This window comes from Syngnathus scovelli, unplaced genomic scaffold (genome assembly GCF_024217435.2).
Source record: "Syngnathus scovelli strain Florida unplaced genomic scaffold, RoL_Ssco_1.2 HiC_scaffold_24, whole genome shotgun sequence".
In the NCBI taxonomy this organism is placed as follows: Eukaryota; Metazoa; Chordata; class Actinopteri; order Syngnathiformes; family Syngnathidae; genus Syngnathus; species Syngnathus scovelli.
The window spans coordinates 820,909-829,110 of NW_026061333.1; positions in this window are offsets into that span (position 1 = coordinate 820,909).

Consider the following 8,202-nt stretch of genomic DNA (forward strand, 5'->3'; position numbering starts at 1 on the left):
TATGTTTTGACTAGAGGACAAGGGCTTTCTATTCAGCCTACTCATACCCCCACTCTGTTTCTCTTAATAAATATGCCCTTGCAGGGTGGAGAGTTAAGACCTCCATTCGAACATCGCTGCACGCACAGCGACGAATGGACTCTCCACCTGCAGGTGTCTAAAAGGACTTACTTGTCTCCCGTGTGGTTCTTGCAAAATAAGTTGGAGTGAGCGAATCTCTAACAGTATTCACGGGCTCGGCTCGGCAAACTGAGGTTCAATTCCCTGACGCGGAGTCTATTTCTTTGTGTTTGAAAATTTCTTTTGTTGCACAGTTTTGAAGAGCAAATCAAAAGGATCATCAGACTTGTTTCCATCCAGTTTCAATCCAGGGACCTTCAGGGTGTGAGGCGAATGTGACAACCACTGTCAGGCTGGGAACAAGGCGGAGGACTCGGATGCAGAGTCGTTTCTTTCTCTGATTTATTCCAGCACACACACTGATCAAAAGTACAATTCAAAACGCCTCTTGCGAGGGAAAACACGTGGCAAAAAGTACAAACAAAAGCGTCGCACTGGGGCGAGACAAAAAGGCTATGGGGATCACGGCACTAACAAAAAGCGTCGCTCGGTGGCGAGACAAAAAGGCTATGGGGATCAAGGCACTAACAAAAAGTGTCGCTCTGTGGCGAGACAACAAGGAGGAGTCTTACTGAGAGCTCGGACGTCAAAGAATCGCTGGTGGTCGGGACGAGGCAAGATACACTGGCACAAGACAAGGGGAAGACACGGACTAAATACACACAAAAGGGCGGGGACACAGGTGCTGACAATTAGTGTCAACTACACAGGTGCACACAATCGGGATCAGGGAAGACAAGACAACCAAACACCGAGGAAGGAAACACGAACTGAAACGGAAGGGATGACAAAATAAAACAGGAAGTAAAGTTACGACACCGACGAGAAAGAAAACCGGGAAAATAAACGTGACCGCATGACATAACCCCCGCCCCCCCTAGGGCCGGATCCCAAACGGCCCAGGAGCCTCAGGGTGAGCTGCATAAAAGTCCTCAAACAGTCCCGGGTCCAAAATATAACTAGGCGGCACCCATTGCCGCTCCTCCGGCCCATAACCCTCCCAGTCTACCAGGTACTGCCAGCCCCGGCCTCTTCTGCGCACGTCCAATAGTTCTTTCACGGTGTAGGCCGTCCCACCTCCCACAGTCCGCGGAGGCGGAGGCGGCGCAGGATCTGGCACCAATGGACTGTCCACAACCGGCTTGACCTTCCCAACGTGAAAGGTGGGGTGGACTGCAAGGGACCTGGGCAAGCGGAGACGCACTGCGGCCGGGTGCACGACCTTGGCGATGGGGAACGGACCCACGAAGCGAGGCGCCAGTTTCCTGGAGTCCCCCCGGTGGGGAAGATCCTTGGCGGACAGCCAGACACGTTGACCTCGCTGGTACACGGGCGTCGGACGTCTCCTCCGGTCAGCCATCCGCTTGACCCGGTCCCCCTGTCGGACCAGCGTGGCCCGTGCCGCCGACCAGACGCGACGACAGCGGCGCACCAAGGCGTGGGCCGAGGTCACCGTCACCTCCGGCTCACTGTCAGGGAAGACTGGGGGCTGGTAGCCATACACACACTTGAATGGGGACATACCTGTAGCCGTGGTGGGCAGGGAGTTGTGGGCATACTCCACCCAGGTGAGGTTCTTGCTCCACGAGGAGGGGTTCTGGGAGACCAGGCAGCGGAGACTTGTCTCCAACTGCTGGTTGATGCGTTCCGTCTGCCCGTTTGCCTCCGGATGATAGCCTGACGTGAGACTCACGGTTGCCCCTATGAGCCTGCAAAACTCCCTCCAAAACCTGGATATGAATTGGGGCCCCCTATCGGAAACAATGTCTTTCGGGAACCCATGAACCCGGAATATGTGGTCCATCATCACTGTGGCCGTTCGTTTAGCGGACGGGAGCTTGGGCAAGGCGATAAAGTGAGCCATCTTTGAGAATCTGTCTACCACCGTGAGTATGGTGGTTCGCCCATGCGAGGCCGGAAGCCCGGTGACGAAGTCCATGGATATCTCTGCCCACGGACGCGAAGGAATGGGTAGGGGATGCAGCAACCCCATACGGGCGCCGTGGGAGTTCTTATTCCGGGCGCAGACGGGACAGGCTACAACGTATTCTTTGACGTCTGCCCTCATGGAGGGCCACCAGAATCGCTGCTGGATGACAAACAGGGTTCTGCGCATGCCCGGATGACAGGAGAGTCTGGAGGTGTGAGCCCAATGGACGACTTGGGATCGTAATTGATCGGGGACAAAAAGTCTGTTCTCCGGGCAACCACTAGTGGGTGGCTTGTTACCATTGGCCCGCTGTACCCGGCCTTCGATTGGCCAGGTCACTGCTCTCACCAGGCAATGAGGAGGCAGAATGGATTCGGGCTTCTTAATTTCTGGATCTGAGTTGTAGACACGGGAGAGGGCGTCAGGCTTGGTGTTTTTGGTTCCCGGTCTGTAAGACAGAGAAAAGTTAAAACGATTGAAAAATAGTGACCAGCGGGCTTGGCGGGAATTCAATCTCTTAGCTGACTTTATGTATTCTAAATTCTTATGGTCTGTCCAGACCAAAAAAGGCTGCTGTGCTCCCTCCAACCAATGTCTCCATTCTTCCAATGCCAGTTTTACTGCCAACAGTTCGCGATCTCCCACATCGTAATTCTGTTCGGCGGGCGTCAGCCGTCGAGACAGGAACGCGCACGGATGGAGCTTGTTGTCGCTCTTACTCCTACTCCTCGATTGGAGGCGTCCACCTCCACCACAAACTGTCGTGACGGGTCGGGAAGCGTGAGGATGGGAGCGGTGCTGAAGCGGTTCTTCAGCTCCTGGAAGGCCGCCTCCGCCTCCGCCGACCAGCGGAAGGGAACCTTAGGAGACGTGAGCGCGTGCAAGGGAGCCGCCGTGGCACTGAAGCCCTTGATGAACCGCCGATAAAAATTGGCAAAGCCCAGGAATTGCTGCACCTTTCTGCGTGAGTCAGGGGTAGGCCATTCCGTTACCGCGCTAACTTTCGCCGGGTCCATCTCAACTTTGCCCGGGGCTACGATGAAACCGAGAAAAGATACGGTGTTCTTGTGGAATTCACTTTTCTCGGCCTTTACGTACAGTTGGTGTGCAAGGAGTCGTCGCAGCACCGTCTCGACGTGAAACCTATGGGTCTTCAGATCCGGGGAATAAATCAAAATATCATCCAAATATACGTACACAAAACGGTCCAAACAGTCTCTCAAAACATCATTTATCATGGCCTGAAACACAGCGGGAGCATTGGTGAGGCCAAATGGCATGACTAGGTATTCAAAGTGTCCTCGATGGGTGTTGAACCCTGTCTTCCATTCGTCCCCTTCCCGGATGCGCACTAGATGGTATGCGTTGCGCAGATCTAACTTTGTGAACACCCGGGCTTGCTGTAATTGGTCGAACACGGTCGACATCAGTGGGAGCGGATACCGGTTCTTGATTGTGATCTGATTGAGGGGACTATAGTCAATACAGGGACGTAGGGTGCCGTCCTTCTTGCCCACGAAAAAGAACCCCGCCCCCGCAGGCGACAATGATGGTCGAATCAGTCCTGCTTGCAGGGAGGAGTCTATATATTCGTTCAAGGCTTGCTTTTCAGGTCCCGAAAGAGAATAAAGCCTCCCCTTGGGTATAGTTGAACCCGGCAGGAGTTCAATGGCGCAATCATACGGACGGTGGGGAGGTAGGGAGGTAGCCTTGGCCTTGCTGAATACCTCGGCCCATTGGTGGTAACACGCAGGGACCCCGGTTAAGTCTGGGGTTTGCGCGTCTAGAGCAGGAGGCACAGTAAGCGCGGGTTAGACTTGATACAGGAATCATGACAGTCGGGCCCCCATCCCGTTATTTCCCCTGATCCCCAGTCTATAGCGGGGTTGTGGCGTTGAAGCCATGGATACCCGAGAATGAGAGGGTTCATTGGAGAGGTCACGACATGTAGCCGTATATTCTCCTGGTGGGGCCCAATCGACAGCGAAACAGGTTCTGTTATGTGAGTTACCTCAAAAAGTGCCTGTCCATTGAGTGCCTTAGCTTTCACGGGAGTGTTCAGCAGGTCAGTCTTTACCCCCCCATCGGCGAGCAAATGCCCAGTCTATCAAGCTTTCATCCGCTCCTGAGTCTATTAGCACTTCAAGTTCTATTTCTTTTCCCAGCTGTGTAATCCTGCCCTTGGGGAGCACTCGCCCCGGGGACAGAGCCGCAGAGAAGGCGCTTACCTTCAGGGTCCTCCTCACCGGACAAGAGAGAAGGAGGTGTCCGAGCTCACCGCAGTAGTAGCATCTTCCTTCCCGGCGTCGCCGTAACTTCTCCTCCTCTGTTAACTTAGCTCTGCTCAACTGCATCGGTTCTGGCTCCTGGCGCTGCCGATCCCCGTCCGGCCTGGAGTGGTTAGCGTCTAGGACGGAAGGACCGGCTACTGGGACGAAGGCGGGGGTGTTCCTGCTTCGGTGCTTCCTCCACTCTTGCAGCCGGTTGTCGGTGCGGATAGCCAGAGTGATGAGGGCGTCGAGGTCGGTGGGAAGATCTAGGGGGATTAGCTGATCCTGTATGGATCCAGAGAGGCCCCGGAGGAAGATGTCATACAGTGCCGTCGCGTTCCAACCGCACTCCGCGGCCAGCGTGCGGAAACGGATGGCGTAGTCTCCGACGGTCTCTTGTCCCTGGACTATCTGACAGAGTTGGCGAGCCTTTTCTCGGTCAGCGGAGATTGGGTCGAACACCGTTCGCAGAGCCTCGATAAAAGCGGGACGAGAGCGACAGGAGATGGAATCCCTGGCCCATTCCGCGGTGGCCCACGTGCGGGCCCTTCCCGTCAGGTATGATACCATGTAGGCCACCTTGGAGCGCTCGGTGGGGAAATCTGCTGGGGACCTCTCAAAGTGCATCTCGCATTCAGTAATAAAGGCCCGGCTAAGGCCGGGTTCACCGGAGTAGCGCTCTGGAGGAGCCAGTCTGGCACCGCCGGTCATGGGAGCTATTGCAAGGGGAGTAACTGGGGAAGCAGCGGGTGTACTGGAGGTCGCTGCTGGTCCCGCGTTTAAGAGCGAGAGCACGTCCTGCATTTGCTGACCCAGCTTTGCTACTTGGGTGGCGACCGCTCCTCTGAAGTCTTCTTGACTCTTAGCGAGTCCTCGGATTTCTTCACCCAAGTCGCCCACTTGCCTCTGGTGCTGGGCGAGCTGTGAGGCATGGGAGCGCACTGCGGCGCACAGGTGCTCCGACTCTGCCGAGTCCATGTCTGGCCAGTGTGTACTGTCAGGCTGGGAACAAGGCGGAGGACTCGGATGCAGAGTCGTTTCTTTCTCTGATTTATTCCAGCACACACACTGATCAAAAGTACAACTCAAAACGCCTCTTGCGAGGGAAAACACGTGGCAAAAAGTACAAACAAAAGCGTCGCACTGGGGCGAGACAAAAAGGCTATGGGGATCACGGCACTAACAAAAAGCGTCGCTCGGTGGCGAGACAAAAAGGCTATGGGGATCAAGGCACTAACAAAAAGCGTCGCTCTGTGGCGAGACAAAAAGGAGGAGTCTTACTGAGAGCTCGGACGTCAAAGAATCGCTGGTGGTCGGGACGAGGCAAGACACACTGGCACAAGACAAGGGGAAGACACGGACTAAATACACACAAAAGGGCGGGCACACAGGTGCTGACAATTAGTGTCAACTACTCAGGTGCACACAATCGGGATCAGGGAAGACAAGACAACCAAACACCGAGGAAGGAAACACGAACTGAAACGGAAGGGATAACAAAATAAAACAGGAAGTAAAGTTACGACACCGACGAGACAGAAAACCGGAAAAATAAACGCGACCGCATGACAACCACTACACCATGGAAACTACACTACATGTATAGCCTTTTGAAGAGCTTGGCAAAATTTCAACAAAAGTGCGAATGGTTTTCACCCAGTCTCAAATCAGGTACCCTTTAGCGAAACTACCGTAATTTCCGGTGTATAAGCTGCGACTTTTTTCCAAAATGTTGAACCCTGCGGCTTATAGTCAGGTGCGGCCTATATAAAAAAAAATTCGTGATTTTTGTGACGACTTGATCACTTTTACTCTTAACACTATTATATATAGTAAAAGCTACAAAACAAACTGACAGATGACTCGTTTTCAAATCAGATTAGTAAAAACTGGTCAAATTTTTTAAAAAAAAGATATTATTAAAAGTGAAGACAATTTGCAATTCTAGTAATGACACACGAATTTGATGCACAATTTGTCTTCGTGGGCCACATAGAATGATGTGGCGGGCCGTACCTGCCCCCCGGGCCTTGAGTTTGACACCTGTGCTCTAAACCCTTTCTCTTACTCTGCCATGTGACTCAGAGATTACACAAAGCAGTGGCGCTGTTTGGACCATCTGCATTGTATTAAAACCCAATCAATCAGCATTTAAATTCAATTATGCTCACCAAAAACAAGTTGTAATGAATGTGAACTTTTAATGCATTTTATTCAGAAGGTTACTTTGAACCCTGAGGCTTAAATGGCGGCGCGGCGTACTTATGGATTGTTACGGCCTCCGGCCTCCAGGGGGCGCTCTCGCAGGAAGCAAGAGCGAGACGGGCGAAGAAGAGATAATGCGCCGAAGAAGACGTGCTGGTTTGTGTTCACAACATTTCGCGCATCACGCAGAACGCGATCAAGACGGACATTACTGAAAGGAAGCTTTTATACACAAACCGTCATTATGGGGGAAAAAAGAAATGCATATGATGCCGCTTTTAAGCTAAAGGCAGTCGATGTTGATGACATTGTGTTGCGGCACCCTTTTCTTTATTTCGTGGTCCCGTCTACTCGTGTCGCTCGCAAGTTTAATGTAATTTAGCGCTTCGTGCATGAATAAGATGAGCATGAACAGACCCTCATCATGGAAAATGCCAGAAGAAATGGATAAAAACGACGATGAAAGAGATATTGAGAAAGTGTGTGGCGAAGGATATCTAACGCTATTCCAATCGGAAATTGAGGAGGAAGACTTCGACGGTTTCAGTGCACAGGAGGAAGATGAAGACGATGAAGCTCTTTTTTTTACTTTTACTTTAACCAGCCCTGTTAGTGCTCTGCTACCGTGTTGCTGCTGTGTTACCGCCGCGTCTCAGTGACTTTTACCGGTATGTTTTATTTAATCAAACCCTATTAGTGCTGTGTTACTTCCGTGTTGCTGCGGTATTACTGCTGCGTCACAGGCAGTGTTTGGAAAGAAATGTTAAGGTATGTTATTAAAACTTTAAAAAAGCTTTCTGTGTCCAGTATTTCTTTGTTGATAACTCAGGTGCACACTTCCGTGTTGCTGCGATACTACTGCTGCGTCACAGGCAATGTTTAGAAAGACATGTTAAAGCATGTTATTGAAACTTCAAAAAGGATTTCTGTGTACTGTCTTTCTTTGTAAAAAACTCGTGTGCACGTGCGGCTTATGTAAGAAAAAAAATAAATTATCCCCGAATTTTAGCTGGTGCGGCTTATTCACCGGTGTAGCTTATACACCGGAAATTACGGTATTCAATATCGGCTTGGCAAATCGGGCTTCATCTCCCCGACGCGGAGTTTATTTCTTTGTATGAAAAAATAGTTTTTGCTGGCACACTTTTGAAAAGCAAATCAAAAAGTTCACAAGTGCCTGCTTTTTTCTTCACTCACTTTTGTTGAACTTTTGCCGGGCTTCTCAAAATGCTTTAGACGTCACAGCAGTTTCCATAGCGTAGTAGTCATCGTGTTCTTCTCAGCTGGAAACACCCCCTCTTTGAGACTGAGTGGAAACAACATTTTCTAAATATATTTGTCAGTGCTGTCTGCTTTGCAAAGTGTGCCAGGGACACTTCGGCAAGCAGGAGCCAGAAGGTCTCTGAGTCAGCAACAGCCAGGTGTGCGACACTCCGCTACAATGGTCACCTGACCACATGTCGGACGAACCAGCCTCTAATCTGTGTTTGCATTTTTTTTTTCCTTCAACTGTCAAGCCAACTCTTTACTTCTTGGCTTGGCTAGCTGATTGCAGACCCACTCCAGAGCTGCCTCCAGTTAATCCAACCAAGAAGACATTCAGTGAGTGCATCTTATCAGAGCCTCATGCAGCGCTTTAGCACAATCCTAGCTGCTACCTGGAGCTTTTGCAAAAAT